Source organism: Palaemon carinicauda, chromosome 43 (genome assembly GCF_036898095.1).
Source record: "Palaemon carinicauda isolate YSFRI2023 chromosome 43, ASM3689809v2, whole genome shotgun sequence".
In the NCBI taxonomy this organism is placed as follows: Eukaryota; Metazoa; Arthropoda; class Malacostraca; order Decapoda; family Palaemonidae; genus Palaemon; species Palaemon carinicauda.
Genome location: NC_090767.1, coordinates 21173440 through 21188124, shown reverse-complemented (window position 1 = coordinate 21188124; position 14685 = coordinate 21173440). Strand labels below are relative to the sequence as shown.

Here is a 14685-nt window from a genome sequence, read left to right as displayed (position 1 = left end):
TACAGAGTGGCCCGCCAGGGTCAGTTGGAACTGTTGAAGAGCCAGGAAAACGGCCTTCATTTCTAGCAGGTTGATGTGGAGGTACTTTTCTGATTCTGACCAGAGGCCTGGGATCCTTTGGTTCAGAATGTGGGCCCCCCATCCTTCTTTTGACACGTCCGAAAACAGAGTCAAATCTGGGGGAGGACGAGAAGATCCACTCCCTTTCGAAGGTTCACGTCGTTTAGCCACCACCGAAGGTCCGTCAGTTCCATGGATCCTATAGGAACCAGAAAGTCCGGAGAATCGGAGCCTTGATTCCACCGGGACTTTAGCTGCCATTGCAGGGATCTTATCCTGAGGCGGCCGTTTGGAACTAGACGTGCCAAGGAGGAAAGGTGACCTAGAAGACGTAACCATGATTGGGCCGGAAGCTCTTCCCGCATGAGGAAAGGTTCTGCGACCCTCCTCAGCCTTGCTATCCTGTCGTCTGATGGAAAGGCTTTGTGGAGATCGGTGTCTAATATCATGCCTAGATATACCAGTCGTTTTGTCGGAAGCAGAGAGGACTTCTCGAGATTTACCATGATCCCCAGATCTCGGCAAACCTCCAGAAGCCTGTCCCGGTGTCGAAGAAGGGTCGACTCCGAGTCTGCCACGATCAGCCAGTCGTCCAGATAACGGAGACGTATGCCATTCCTATGCGCCCAAGACGAAATCAGGGTGAACACTCTGGTGAACACCTGAGGAGCTGTGGAGAGACCGAAACACAGCACCTTGAACTGGTAGATCTTGCTGTCTAGGCTGAATCTCAAGTACTTCCTGGAAGACGGATGGATTGGGATCTGGAAGTACGCGTCCTTCAGATCCAGTGTGCACATGAAGTCTTGATGTCTCACTGCAAGTCTGACCGTGTCTGCTGTCTCCATGCTGAACGAAGTTTGTTTGACGAACTTGTTCAGGGCTGAGAGATGGATGACTGGTCTCCAGCCTCCAGACGCCTTCTTTACAAGAAAGAGTCGACTGAAGAAGCCTGGGGTGCCGTCGTCGACCTCTTGGAGAGCATCCTTCTTGAGCATGGTCTCGACTTCTGCCCGAAGGGCTAACCCCTTTGCCGATCCCATGGCATAGGAGTTCAGTGGCACTGGATTCGCTGTCAGGGGAGGTGGAGATGTCGTGAATGGGACGCCGATCACAGAGACCGTCCAAGAATTGGCCCCAAGTTGCTGCCGCCTGTGCACGCAACTTTTCAGGCATCCCCCCACAGGTGGACACGCGGGGGGATTGCCGATCCTAGCGCTTGCGGCCACAGCCGCTGCCCCTAGGATTCTTTCCTCCCCTAGAGGACTTGCCGCGCCTTCTGTCCTTGGTTTGAAAGGGCTGCGGCTTAGACACCGCTGTCTTAGCTGCCGGAGCCTGCTTCAGTGTGTTGTGAGGCTGCTGTTGCTGTTGAGGTGCCAGAGGCTTGTAGGGCCGAGATGTCAGGGCCCTCTGGAGGAGAGAATCTTTATTCGATCTCCTCCACCTCTCGGCTGTTCGTTCTATGTCCTTGGGCTCGAGAAGATCCCTCCCAGTAATGGAGGAGTGCCTGAGCCTGCAGACGTTCACGGCGGGGACCTTCGGATGGAACCTCTCGGTCACTGCGTCGCGACGCTTGAGGATCGATTTAGCCAACAGGTTAGCCACCTGGTTAGCGAGGAACTCGATCGAACGCGTGCCCGAGAGGAGGAAGGTCTCCAAAGCCTTCCAATTGCTCTCCTTGGACAGATCCTCAGAGCGCAGTAGGATGCCCAGAGATCCCAGCCAAACGTCCAGCCACGAAGTTGCCTGCATGGCACTCTTCGCGACCTTCTCAAGGTTCAGGATCTCCGACGCCGAGAATGTCACTTGCCGGGCGGAGAGCTTCTCGAGAGGAGTTCCCCTGGTCAGCTCTTCCATGGAATGGTGGAGTGGAAGGGCCATGCTGGACTCCCCCATGATCTCAAAGTACCTCCTCTGATGTACTCGAGGATGTGGGAGGAGTTTGAACCCAGCAGAAGAACGACCGGAGGAGGCGAGCTCGGAGAGCTGGGCTTCGACCCTGTCCCTGGCCCCTTTCACCCCTTTGGACCAAGGCAAAGCTGCGCTGGACTTAGGGGGTTTCTGGGTGCCGTAGACTTCGTCTAGCACCGTGTCCTTGCCCTCTCGAGGGGCAGTCTCCGGGTCCTTAAACTCGTTGAGTTGCCTCATCAAGCCTAGGACCTGCCAGAAAGCGTGTTCTGACTCGAACTGGTCTCCTCCTTGCGGACTGACAGCTAAGTCTCCGGTCCCCAAAGGCTCATCTTGGGGAGACACGTGGACGTCCTCCTGGGGTCTGGTTGGCTCTGGACGGATCCTGGATGACGATTTAGGAATCGTCTTGGAGTCCTTGGGCTCCCTCCTAGGAGGAATACAGGACTCCAGCAAAGATGTCCACATGGGAGCTTCCTCGCGAGAAGTTTCTCTCCTAAGAGGAGGGGTTCCTCCTGTTGGTGCCGTGGGGGACACCCCTGCCTCGCTGGACTCTCCTGAGGACGGAAAAACCTCGTCCACGGGAGAAGGAGAAACCGGTCGTGAAGGAGAAGGAGCCTTCCTGACAGACCTCTTGGGAGCCAATTTCTCCCGGGGAGAAGTCACCACGAAGTCCACTCCTCTCCTTCTCTTCAGCGGGGATGAGTCTGCCGTTGGATTAAGTCCCAAATCAACGAGGGCAGGCTTCACCGCGTTCATAATGTGACGGGGCCTGCCTGAAAAGAAGAAGAAAAAGAATGTTGCATGGACCTCTCCGTAGATTCTTCCTGGTCCTGATCCTGGTAGGTAATCCTACGCTTGCGCGGTGGCGTTCCAGAGGCCGATCTGGAAGTCCGCGTCCCTATCAGTTGGCCGCGTTGATGATCCCTGCGAGAATGGGGATCGCGGCGGCGCTCATGCGAAAAAGCATTCAAGGGATCGCGCGCGGGCGATTTCCGAAGCGCAGGCGCATTGCCGCGTGTAGAAGAATGCGCGTGGGCGCGTGTAGAAGAATGCGCGTGCGCGTGTAGAAGAATGAGCGTGGAGAAGAATGCGCGTGGGCGCGTGTAGAAGAATGCGCGTGGGCGCATGTAGAAGAATGCGCGTGGGCGCGTGTAGAAGAATGCGCGTGGGCGCGTGTAGAAGAATGCGCGTGGGCGCGTGTAGAAGAATGCGCGTGGAGAAGAATGCGCGTGGAGAAGAATGCGCGTGGGCGCATGTAGAAGAATGCGCGTGGGCGCGTGTTGAAGAATGCGCGTGTAGAAGAATGCGCGTGGAGAAGAATGCGCGTGGGCGAGATGGCAAAGGGACGCGTTGGCGAGGGAACGCGATGGCGCGCACATGAAGGTGCGCGTGGTCGCGTAGGTGAAGGGTGCGCTGAAAACTAGGCGACAGCTGGCAGCGCATAGGAGAATGACGATGTTCGGGCGAGAAAATTCGCGAGCGACTTGGCGAGCGTTTGCCAGGCGGAGAGCGCTGGCGCGTTGGCGAATGCTGGCGCGTTGGCGAGCGATGTCGCTTGTACTCCGGAGAACGACGGCGTGTACCACGGACAGGCGAACGACTGCGCACAGGCGATTTATCGCGCGGGCGATTCGGAGACCTGGGGCGATCAGTCTTAAGAGGGCGTTGGTGCTCAGGAGAGCCTTTGCGCATAGGCGACTGATCGCGTGGGCGCGCAGGTGATCGTTGATGCGTAGTAAGGTTACTGCGCACATCTGAAGAGATGGAGGGAGACGAACGCGCAGCCGAACGCTCGCGAACAGGAGCTCTAGATGAGCGCTCTGGAGAGCGCGTGCGCTGTTGCACCGGAGCAGAAGGCCTTGCCTAAGTCCAGATCTAGCGATCGTGGACGCGGTGGTGATCGTTGGCGCGCTGGGCGCGCATCAGGAACAGGCTGAGTAGTAGCGCGGCTGCGCACAGAACAAGGGCGCTCAGGAGACCTGCGAGAAGGAGAGCGCTGGCGGGCAGGTGATCGCTGCCGAGCAGGAAAGCGCTGGCGAGTTAAGTCTGAAGACTGTAACTCTGGAGACCGCTTGTGCGCTACTGCACGCGAACGCACAGGTGGGCGCGCAGGGGAACCCTGACGCGCAAGGGACTTACCCACACCGTGAGTAGAGTCCCTTTTCCCCGAAGGTATCGGTGCCTGTTGGATAACAGGGTGAGAAGGCGCCCAAAGCGCATCTGCAGCCAGGAACGGAGAAGGCAGGTCGGAAGGTCTGGCAGGCGTAGGAGATCGCGAACGATCTGCGGAGAGGTCAAGGGACGCTACTGCGACGGTCTGCTTCTAACGGGGGGGTTCCTCCTCAGGGGAAGGATCAGGAGAGGACGAACCAAAGAGGCGCCTCCTAACTTCCTTATAGGGAGAAGGAAGTCCTCTGCTGCGGAAAGGCCGACAGGCCTTACGGCGAATACGACCTCGAAGAAGGGTGTCCAAGTCATCAGTCCTCCGAAGAGGAGTCTCTGTCAGCGCGCTCCCCTGAGGGGGAGACCCGCTCGCAGGAGAGACCGTGGGACTCCCCACCCCCCTCGAAGGATGTTCGGAGGGGGGCGGAGAGCCTTCAGCAACGTCCGCAACAGGCGCAGCATCAAGGGTTTGACCAGACCCGTCGGAAGGCTCTGCCAAGACAGTGTCGACAATATCCGAAGGGAATATCTCCGGTATTACCGGCGACTGTTTGACCGCAGCTTGACCGCAGCCCCCAACTGGATCAGGTCAAACAGGGCTTCCTTGGAGGGCGAGCCCTTAAGCCCCAAGGAAGCCCAAAGCTGGAACAAATCATCATTAGACACAGTTTGGTCATATTCATTAAAATCCAAAATATCCTCCCCCGGAGGAGAAGAGGGAGCTGCCACGCTAAGGGAGGCAATGCCCTCTCCCGCACCCCGAGGTCGGGAAACACCACTAGGACCTGTGCTACCACTCGGCAGTCTCTCACGAGAGACCGATCGAGTGGGAGCTTCGGAGGAGGTTCGGGCGGCGGAAGAGGAGTCCTTAGAGCCTTCCTTCTTCAAGGTTGCCCCTGAAGGAGAACGGTCTTTCTTGGACTTTTTCTTACGCCGACGGCCGAACTTCTCCCACTGGAAGGCAGACCACTCCCTACACTCACTGCAAGTATTCTTCCTCTCACACCGTTGACCTCGGCACTGCGGGCAAAGGGTGTGAGGATCGGTGTCCTCCGCTGACAGGAAGGTCCCACAAGGGCGGCCAGTGAGTCCAGGGCACTTGCGCATAGCGATGATAACGGTCGAGGCCAACTTCCAAAACACACAAAATCTAGAAAAAGCAAAAAACAAATTAAGGCTGTCAACAACGAGGACGAAGACAGAAACGTCTGTACATCGTCCGAGCCAAAAGTGAAGTGAGACAACTCACCAGTGTGTGGGGGGGGGAGGGGTAGCAAGCTACCCCTTCCCTACCCCTGCTAACTAGCGTGGGGGTAGTTAACCCTCGTTAAAAATCTAATGGCTCGTCATTTCAGCTACGCCGAAAGTAATACCCTATGTAAATAGCGTGGTTTGTATTTCGGTTACGGAACAATGGAAAATAAATTATGGACGATTTCTCGCAAACGTTGTACCGATGACAAAGATATACTTCGTAAGAAAGTTTCCTTCAAAGTAAATATAAAATGACTCACCCTCTTCACAGTAACTTTCTCTAAAGGCGTAGCCAACGTATGAACCTTGCGGACGACTTTTTCCAACTCTAGCAAACTGATACGTTTTAAAATGTTCCCCGTCTTTACTTGGGCGGCGCCTTCCCTGGTCGAGAAGCGGACGCTTCGAGGTGCTGCCCCCATTCTGGATATGAGATGAATAGAAAATGGAACAAAAATAAATGGAGATAAATAGAAAATGGAACCAACATAAATGAGACTTGTATATTTTGACATTGAAATAAAAATCTAACTCCAACACATATGAATGTGCTCAACTTACAAACTTCATAAGGTATAAGAAGCTGTTTGTAAGTCAAGTGTTTAAACATTTTCAGTTGTAAAAGACAACAAATAGACGCGTTTCATATTGCAAATGTCATCTTGCATTGAATTATATAATGATGTTTTATTAAAGTGTTTCATTATGAACTATGGATAGGATTTCAGTTGGATTTGTGGTGGCATCTCTGAAGGTTTGCCAGTTGAGGACCATCTCAGTCTTCAAATCCACAAGCTACCAATATTCGTATTTCCCATCAAGTAACAGCCCCACGATGGTAACACGTCCTTTCAAAAACGCAAAAGAAACTGACAATCACCTCTTCTTCTTACTCAACTTCCCCATGTCATGAATGAGGTTGCTGTGCGCTCTCTCGTCGTCGCTCTCCTGTTCGTCGTCGCTCCCGGCCAGGTCCTCCTCGGCCAAATCCGCCGGGCCGGTGATGGAGAGACTGGCATCCTCTTCCTCCCTTTTCCTGCCAAGAAAATGGTAAAATTATAAGCTGTCAGGGCTATGGAGGCCATTCAACATAAGAAAAGAGTGGAGGGAAACCGGGGAGTCAAATCTAACATGTTAAGCAATGAGAAGGAAAAGAGGTAACTATTATCATTATTATTATTAGCTGAGCTACAACACTAGATAGAAAAGCAGGATGCTACAACTATAAAGGCTCCAACAGGTAAAATTAGCCCCGTGAGGAAAGGAAATAAGGAAATGGATAAATTACAAGAGAAATAATGAACCATTAAAATACCTTTAAGAACAGTAACAACATTAAAATAGAACTTTCATAAACTATAAAAAGGTATTTTGGTCAGCCTGTTCAACACCAAAACATTGGCTGCAAGTTTGTACTGTTGGTGCTACCCACTTACAAGCTCATTTATGTACTGTCCTTTAGAAACATTTTGACAAAATCTAGATTAGAAATAACTTGACTATAGGTAAAACACAATAATGATTCAATAATAATAAAACAATTTAACGAGACCACAGCGTTAAAATTCTTAAATCACTCGAAGGTTTTGATTTTATCTAAACTACACATATAAAGTATTCATCTTCCTAATGTACATATTGTGCATATTAATTAATATATGACGAATTTGAAAATAATTTGTAGTTTTCCTTCCTATAGAAACTTGAGTTCTTTACATAGGATAGATTATCAACGAAGCTGGAGTATGTGACAATTAAACTTTTATAATAGTTACCCAGCTGTAAGCAGGTTCTGCTTGCTCACTGAGAACTCACTCTGATTGCAGCCGGGACTTCTAGTAGGTAGGTGATGGTGGGAGAGTACAAGTAAAGGACTCGGGTTCGTTTGGTTAGGAAAAATGCAAATCATCTCAAACTTCATCTTTAGGTGAGAGGAAGTCCGCATTTCAACTGGATGGCTACTTATTCTGGGTTACCAAAACACAGGACCTTATGAGCAGTGCAGAGTTAAGGTTCTTTACACCTCGTGCACAGGTGCAATACAGGCTGCGGAGCGAAATATCTGTGTGTGTTAACCTTGAGGCATATATATATCAATGGTTTGCCTGGATACAACATACTCCCCCTCGTAAGGAGTGTGTGAAATAACACTCCGTGTCTATATAATAGAACAGCTGCAGGCTAAGAGGGGTTTACCTTCAAGAGAATCGATTCCAGCTGACAGGGTTTCCAATGCTGTGCCCAAAGAGAGGAGAGGATGAAAGGAAAGGAAAGGACCAGTCAACCTTCCCTTTCATCCAAGTGTACCAAGTAACCTCCACCCCAAATCCGATGCTCATGGTCCTGTGAGAGGAGCCTGGGCAGCTGTACCACCAACCGTGTAGCTACTACAAATCCCAGCGCAAAGACGTCTAGGGCCCTATTGGTTAATTACCGCAGATGATGGGCTGTAAACGTGGTCTGTCGTTCTCAAAGAATGCCATGGTCGTGCTGACTCCTCTGACAACACGAATTTTAACCCGTGTTTTCCTTTGGGCAGAAGGTGAGGGTGATGAATGAGTTGTTATCATCATCATCTCCTCCTACACCGAGTACAGTCATTGAATTTCCTTAGCCAAGGGGAGATTGTATTTAGTCACCTTTACTCTCCCTGTGATGGTGACATTGCAAGTGCCATGGATTTATCAGTGTCTGTTTAAAGTAGCACTTTAGTGGGCCTCCAAAGGACACAAGAGCAGCTGATCAGAATTGTCGGTTATTGTTCCAAGACTCATGACCTGAAGCAAAGAAGACCTGGAACTGGGAACTGACGGATTCTGGGATTCAGCTTCAACCTCCGGGTAGAAGGAGGACAAAACCTATCTCCGGCATTCAACATGAGCGAAGCTAAAAGTGCAAACGGGAAGTTCTCTAATCTGTTTCGAGGATTATAAGGAAAAGAAAAAAAAATTTTGAGGGTAAGGTTCCTGACGGAGGAAAGCCTCAGTCAGGGTCTGGTCCCAATCAGCAGTACTATATATCTGTTGCTTCTAATTTAGAGCTCTTGTCAACAGGTCGATTGCTGTGGAATTCCATAAAGTCAGGATCCTGAGGATGTGGAGATCATTTTGATCTAATGATCTGCATCTCCCTCCCCAGCTTGGCTGTCACAATGTTCTTCTTTGACTGGAATAGAGCAGGCTGTCAGAGAGATAAAAGTTCAGCACTGCCCACCAGGGAATTTCTGTTGCTAACTGGCAAAGCTGAGAGATATTGTATTGCTTTTTTTATAACAGGGCCTATGTCCCTCCGGTGGAGTTGTCGTCCATCGGCACAACCGAGTGCCAGAGCGCTCGAACGCGAGGAGAGTTGCTCAATGTTCCGACATGTTGATATGGCATCGACATTGTCTCACCCACCCACCATACCAGGTACTGTAGTCTGAAATCCTCCCCTATCACAACTAATGACAGAGGAGGGAGGCTGTCTTGTGCAGGTGAAGACGACCATTCGGAACGAGACGTCCCAAGGTTGACAGATGATCCAGCATCTTATGCCAAGGCTACAGGGTATACTGCAATAGCAGATAGAGCTGTTGATTGAAAGGGATATTCACCTCTCAAAAGTGTACAAGTAGATAATTACTGCAATGAAACATAATAGTTCAACATTAAGGTTTACAATTACCAGTGCTGGTGCACGGATAAATAATTACCATAATGAGCTACGATAATTCTTTATTAAGGTAAAACCAAAAGCAAAGTCGATAGCTACTTGCCACAATTAAATGTAAATACTTACCGCTACCACTATAAGTAACCATAAAAATCTCCTATCATTCTCCCTAACCTAACCTAGAATATCTAGTCTTTATTCACTCACAGTATAACTCACTAACCTTACAAAGTCATCAAGGATTGTGAGCAGTCGCCTCACTACCCCAAAGCAGACTTGAAATTAGACAGCCGACTTGGTGAGAGGTAATCTACCAACAGCCTTTGTAGTCTGTTGGGACAGAGCGAAAAACCACATTTTACAGACACAAGAACATCACCTAACCAAATGTTTCCTACCTAACCTCACCTGAGGTTCTCCACCTAACCTAACCTAGGAGCCGTATCCTTAGACTCCCACACTCTCATCTTACCCTGTCCCAACAAACTACATTCACCCCTAAAAACCGGTATAGATTTTCTGTAGTATGATATATTAATAAAGATATTACGGTATTTTGAACGGTTCTCATAAGAATATTTGGGGAAAAGTGTTTTTCTTTCAAAATATGGACATTTTAATAATCTAGAAGTTATGACTGATAAACCACATTATAAAATGGAAGTAAAAACAAGAACACGGACCCTTTGTATATCAGTGGCCAGTTTCTCCCGCGTTGATTAAAAATGGACATCAACTAGCCTAGACTTTCCCCCCCCCCTTAACTTAACCTACAAGCCGTGTCCTTACGTACTTACCTAAGGGGGGGGGGGGGGGGGAACGGCCCCCTGCAATCCCCTTACACTGCCGTATTCTAAGTTAGCCATAATAATACAGGTGGCCGCTTTCATACATACACCCCCAAGAACACTACCTAGCTTAAGGTTCCTCACCTTAGCTATTTACCTATGGGGTGCACCAACCAAATCGTTACCTTAACCTAACTTAGTCTATAGAACTTGTGAAATACATATTTCTAGCAATTATAACCATTGAAATATTAAACTATAGTAAATTATAAGCACATTTAGTCACAAAAGCATCACTGAACGGAAACACGGTCAAATAACGTAATCTTAGGGGATGAGCCACTCAATATGTTAAATGGCCTATTTATCATTAAATACACACAAATTTCACTATACTAACCACAAAGTTGAAATCTTAACCTTTGTCATCTTGTATATTTATGTATATTTGTCTAATGAATATTTCTTAAAACGTTAAAAACATTTTATTGAAACTGGCTGTGACACATCGAACATGTTTGGGTTACCGTAGTAGTAACAGCTGATAAACACAAGCGACTTTTGTAACGGCTCTCCTCCGACTGAGTCCACATGAGCAAGAACTCAAAAAAGGAGTAAAAAGTAAAGTAGCAAATGAAATTAAAAGAAAAGTAAAAGAAAGCCTTGATGATATAACTCAAAAAAGAAGTAAAAAGTAAATGAACAAATGAAATTAAAAGAAAAGTAAAAGAAAGCCTTGATGATATAACTCAAAAAAGAAGTAAAAAGTAAATGAACAAATGAAATTGAGAGAAACGTATAAGAAAAGAAAGCAGAGATGACAAAACTGGATTTTGTGAATGCTAATGGTAGAAAAGATTACATAGGAGAATTAAACACTATTATCGTTTCCAGAGGCCGTGTAATAGTGTTTTTTTTAATAACTCCTAAAATAACTGATGGATTTCCATGATAACAAAGCAGGGAGCGCTTCATACAATGGCCTAATTTTGGAAAATACTGTGCATTGCCATTTATGTTTCATTAACGTTTTTACTTAAGAAAATAAGGCTAAAGCCAATCTTAGCCACCCACACATTCACAAAAGTGATGACGTCCCTCAGTGACGTTGTTATAACGTTTCTTCCCCTGTACCTCCCATCCCCCGAATTGTTAAACGCCTGTTTAACTCCATAGATAATTGTCATATGACCTCCTACCCCAAGCAATACGAAATTCTTTGTCAGTAAAAGTTCAGCATACCTGGTAATGTGATTCATGACTTTAGACTTTACCTAAACACAAGACCAACCTTTTATATCTTACCCACTCACTTACATTGAAGATCAAGAATGAGACTTATGACAGGAGACGAAAGAAGCCATGCTAACCCTACACTTCGCACTTCAAGCGAGTGTTGGTAAAGCAATAGAAATATAGTTTTCTTTAGGTTAAGCCGTAGGACTCTTTCTTCCATACAACACAGGTTACTCGATACATCAATTGCCAAGAAGAAAATGACAGAGAGCATTGTTTGATATAATTTATCATATCAATTTCACCAGAGAGAGAGTAGCTTGAATTCCTTAGAAGGTAGACTTCTAAAAGATGTTCCATATAAGGGCATTGACATCGGCCATTTGATAAATTTTGAAATCATATATAAATATATATATATATATATATATATATATATATATATATATATATATATATATATATATATATATATATATATATATATATATATATATATATATATATATATAGTATATTGCAATATATCATGTACTTATTAAAGTCATACTTTTCTTACCAATTTATACTAATTTTCAGGCGGTTTCTTTCTTTCTCTCTGTTGTAAATGGTGAAGAATTTCAGCGCAATTGTAGTTTTGCAATGGCGAGGACAAAGCAACATATTTGCCATGACTAAAGTCGCATCTATATGAAATAGGTCAGAGCTTCTACTTCAACTGCTGCCGATGATTAATTTGGATGTACTAAAAGGGCTCTGAGGTAGGAGTCGAAGTCGGTGAAATTATTTCTGAATCCTGCTCCAGTCTTGCCCCAATAACATCATTCCAAATATACAATTCTCTCAAGGGAAAAAATTGTTTTCTATTTCTACTAATGTTATTTTATTTTATTTCTTAGTCGCAAATCTAAAATTTGTAGGAGTCCGAGTAGAATATCCCCTGTTTTAAACCTCTTCTATTATGTTTGATAATTTGTGTTAACCATCTAATCATTATCTAAATAGGAACGATTTCCATTTGTATTTGGCATGTAAACAATGTACAAACGAGCTACAAGCGAGGGGTGTGCTCTACAACGCTCACAGTGTCACACACAGGTGACGTTCATAAGTCATGGTTCTCTATCTCCTCCCAAGTCTTGATCGGCTAGGAAGAGACTGGTTAAGTTTGAACAGTAATTAACTGGGTCATTGAGTTTAAAATAGAAAATCTTCACTGAACAGCCTGATAGTTCTGTAAATTATACTGATAAATGAATGTAATGAGGATGGTAATATGACATCTAGTCTAATAACAGGTTGATCAAACATTCTTCAAACTAGTCAAGTTACACAAAGCAATAATTACACTGATGAAAGTAATGTAATGTCTGATATAATATCAGGTCGATCGAGCATTCTACGACATTGGATATAGACATGTTAATCATGAGATGAAAAATCATAGTCTTCATGCCATTTGGGCGTTTTGACAGTCCTGGATGGCCGGCCCACGGCGAGACCAATTGGTGGGATGGGATTTGCTAGTTGGGGTGGAGCGGCTGGCGTTGAAGGTCTGACACGACTTGGTGTTGCTGGTGGGGGCAGTGGAGTTTGGTCGTTCGGCGTTGTGTGTATAAGCTTTACAGGTGTGAGTGGGGTAGGTTGATCGACTGATGTTGGGTAATGTCGGTCAGCCAGCAGTTGTGGTTGGTCAGCAGGCGGGTCCGACGGTGTTGATACGTGTCGGTTAGTCTCCTTCGGCTTGGTCGGGGCTACGCTTGCGGGTGGTTGAAGGGGTATGCCACCATAGGTTATATTTTGCGGCTCTGTCGGGGTCGTAACCGGTGTGAACTTTCTCAGGAATTTCCGATTGCGCAGCGATACTCGGCCCGAGCCATCAACCTTTACCACGTACTGGTCGTACTGCCTTACCTCGACGACTGTCCCGGTCCTGTCCCATTTGGTGGGATGTGGGCCAGTTTGATTCTGGATGCGAACATGGTCACCAACCCGTAGGGGTGGCAGACGGCGAGTGTGTTGTGACCAAGTGTCCATCATGCGGACATGGCGCTTGCGTAGGGCTTCTTCCCTGGATGTAAGGGTTTCGCGCCATGTGGTGTGGGGGTTGTACTTCCCAGGAAGGATAGGGATGAGATCGTGGATCGGGTGACCGAAGACGCACATGGCTGGGGAGATTCTTGTGACTGGGTCTGGAGTGTTCCTGTACTGGAGGACTGCTTTCTGAACGGCATCTGTGTCTAGGTCTCCATTTGTCCCCGTGTTGTTAGTAATCAGGCGCTTCATCGTTTTCACTCCGATTTCCGCTCGGCAATTGCTGTGTGGAAATGCTACTGATGACAGTCGGTGGTGGACACCCCAGTCTCTCAAGAACCCACGTGTTTCGGTTGCCGTGAATTCTGGCCCACCATCGCTGGCAAGTTCCTCAGGAATTCCGTACGTGACGAATGCACGGCGCGGGTTGTCAATTAGTCCTTTGGCACCACTGGTAGACTTTGATATAAGTGGCCAGTTCGAGTATCGGTCCACAATTACCAGGTAGTGGGTGCCCTTGTGAGTGAAGTAGTCGGCACACATTGACTGGAATGGGTAAACAGGCAAGACGGGTGGGGTAGGGGGGCAGATGGTTGGGAGGGGGCCATGCGGTGGCAATCCTCACAGTTATCTCTAGTCGCCTGTATGTCTGCGGTAATGCCTGGCCAGTACACTGATGCCTCTGCACGAGCAGTCATCATGGAAACACCCTGATGTGCCGAATGTAATGCGGATAGGACACCCTGGCGCAAGCACGTCGGGATGATAACACGATCCTTGAACAATGCGACACCGTCGAAGGTGATGAGCTCGTTCCGTAGGTGGTAGTACGCACGGAGGTGTTGTGGCATGTCATCTTTTGATGTCGGGAACCCATGTTCGATGAGCTCTGTGAGCGCGTGAAGGGCGGGATCGCTTGCTGTAGATTCCCGTACACGGTCCCAGGTGACCGCTGGAAGGGAATCTAGGGCTGTGAGGTATGCAGGCTCTTCAATCGTGCACGTGTCACAGTCCCTCATGCGTATGCCGGAAAGGATATCGTGGTGGACCGACGGTATGGAGTGGTCGCAGACTGATGCATTGTCGTCAGGGAGATACAGTTTTTCTGGGTTGGTGTTGCCTCTCGGATGACGTGAAATGGCATCAGCTGCTTTGTTGCGCATCCCTGGCACGTATACGATGCGGAAGCGGTAGCGCAGTGTCTTCTCCTTTAGGTTGCGCAGTCGGGGATTCGGGATGTCATCCAGGGATCGGTTCCCCAACACCTTTAATAGTGGCTTGTGATCTACCGCAATGACCAGGTTTGAGCAGCCGAGGACAAAGTAGCGTGATTTGTCAAGGGCATCGGCTACCGCCAGGGCTTCCCCCTCTATCGCAGCATACCTGGATTCGGCTGGGTGCGTGAAACGACTCCCGACTAGGGTCACCTTCCAACCTTCGCGGCAGCAGAATGGCTTGTCTGTTGGGCATTGGCAATGTTTTTGGAATAGCCAGAACCCGATGCCTTCTTTAGACCAATCGGTCGCAAGGCATGTCGGCTTGGTTTTGTCGAAGATGCGCACCCCGTTGGTAATTTCATCTACAA

The 14685-nt window shown here is 47.9% G+C and overlaps 1 protein-coding gene across 1 annotated transcript in view; it reads right to left on the bottom strand.

Annotated features, from left to right (window-relative positions):
- LOC137633654 (cAMP-dependent protein kinase catalytic subunit PRKX-like) overlaps window positions 1-10299 on the bottom strand; it is a 112791-nt gene extending 102492 nt beyond the window's left edge. The window contains exon 1 of the transcript XR_011042336.1: window positions 10231-10299. The gene's annotated coding sequence lies outside the window, so the exon portion shown is untranslated. The remainder of the gene's footprint in view (window positions 1-10230) is intronic.
- Window positions 10300-14685: the final 4386 nt, after the last annotated feature.